Raw genomic sequence first — 2,040 nt, 5'->3', positions numbered from 1 at the left:
TTTTAACCTTTACTTGTAAAAATACTTAAATGCAAGAAACATATTTTAATGAATGACAAATAATGATAATACATTTTAATCGCGAATAAAATGTATTATACGTACATGTACACGATGATATCGGCATTTTATCTCTATACAACTGGATAAATAAATACAAAATTATTGACAATTATTTATTAAGTAATTAAAACTGTCAGACTATTGAATAGTTCTATTGGTTTATATATTATCGGTGTATACTGAATTTTAATTTAAACAGCTGTTTAACTAGATGTGAAAGATAGAGATGTAATTTTAAATATTTTAATAATAAAACCGTAATAATATCCGAGAGATTCCGAGTAGAAAATCAAAATTGAGGCTAAAACGTGTGAGAATCGTGTACAAAGCGTTTCGTGCAGCCTTTCGTGTAAAACGTGCAGCCTTTCGTGCAAAGCATTTCGTGTAAACCGTGTAGCGTTTCGTGCAAACCGTGTAGTGTTTCGTGTAAATAACCAAAATCAATCCCATCACATGGCATGCCTTAGAGAAGCTTGTGTTAACATTTCAAGCATCTACAATAAGTAGTTGCTGACAAAACTGTGACAAGAATTTGTTATGTGTGAAACATGTATGAAAAGGACAGATGCACAGAGGAACAGGAAGTTGACATCCGATTTGAACAGAAATTAATCCCACCATATGGCATGCCTACGCGGGTATGTTAAGGCTACACCCAGAGATATCCTACTTGCCTTTTCAATGTGACGTCATAGTAAGCTGTATGACGTGATCTTTAGAAATAATGATTTCTTAATATCTATATTTAAAGTTTGATTTCAGATCTAAGAAATAAATGGAATCATTCAAAAACATAATATAAACTAAATCTTGTCGTTCGTGAGTGGTATAAATAGCTAAGTATTTATCACGGGGGTTAAATACCAAACCCATGACGTCATAACTATTGATCAAATATTTGCCGAGTGAAAATGAAATGTGACGAGAAATCATGTAAACAAATATATGAAATGGGAGTTTTAAAGCATATTCATTGAATGTTATGTGTGATTCATAAGGAATTAAAGATTAAGAATCAGGTACGCTGATATATTCTTATCATGTTTTCTTATAATGAACAGACGCAGTGCTTTGAAATCCCGATCAGCCTTTCCTCTGTCGCTCTATAACAACAAAGATGCAAAAGTTCAACACTACGCCGCATACTGTGAAACATAATTTTTGTTTGTATCGAAAGCTTGTATTCTAAAGTACTTGGAAAGTGCTGCTAGAATCGTGTGGTTAACATAAATTGATGCCAATTCCTTGATCGTATGTGTAAAATGTAAAAATTTTGGTAAGGTTTCATGCAAAACTTTGGAATAATTTTTTCTGTGTTTGGAGAGTAGGATTCTAGCAGCACTTTTCATGGTCCAGTAATGTTTTTACATAATTATTTTCACAAAAAGAAATGAATTATCCCCGGGGTAGTGTTGAACTTTTCACTTTTTCATTAAGGTAATTTTTCTATTTATAGACGTCACGTGATGACGTCGTAGTGGAGTGCTTCTTTTAGCCTCAGACTCAATGACGTCTATACAATGGATAATAATAGTAAATGTTTTATCTATGGCTTTTCCGATTTATTAATGTTACATTTAACGAAAAAAGACTAAATTCGCCGAAATATGATCTGTGTACTGCCTTAACGTACCCGCGTAAGAGAATGTTCTAAAATTTCAAGAATCTGCAATGAGTAGTTGCTGAGAAAACTGCGACGAAAATTTGTTATGTATGAAACGGACAGACGCACAGATAAACAGGAAGTTGAAATTGGATTTGAGCGAAAATAAATCCCACCATATGGCATGCCTCAGAGAAGATTGCGTCAAAATGTCAAACATCTGCAATGAGTAGTTACTGAGAAAACTTCGACGAAAATTTGTTACGGTTGGACAGACGGAAAGACATACGGATAGACACACAAGTGTAAAACAGTAGTATAATAATTACAAAGGAAAGTTTCTGCATTTATTTAAATAATTTTGAAAATACCAA

General features: G+C 33.0%; 1 long non-coding RNA gene across 1 annotated transcript; it reads left to right on the top strand.

Moving 5' to 3' along the window:
- Positions 1-501: 501 nt before the first annotated feature.
- On the top strand, positions 502-1,824 carry LOC133180069 (uncharacterized). The gene is made up of 2 exons (XR_009720268.1): positions 502-701; positions 1,706-1,824. It is a non-coding gene; the product is annotated as an uncharacterized LOC133180069 (long non-coding RNA).
- The last annotated feature ends 216 nt before the right edge of the window (positions 1,825-2,040 follow it).

This window comes from Saccostrea echinata, unplaced genomic scaffold (genome assembly GCF_033153115.1).
Source record: "Saccostrea echinata isolate AGI-Se365-2 ecotype Australia unplaced genomic scaffold, CSIRO_AGI_Sech_v1 ptg000005l, whole genome shotgun sequence".
NCBI lineage: Eukaryota > Metazoa > Mollusca > Bivalvia > Ostreida > Ostreidae > Saccostrea > Saccostrea echinata.
This window is presented reverse-complemented; position numbering and strand designations above follow the sequence as displayed.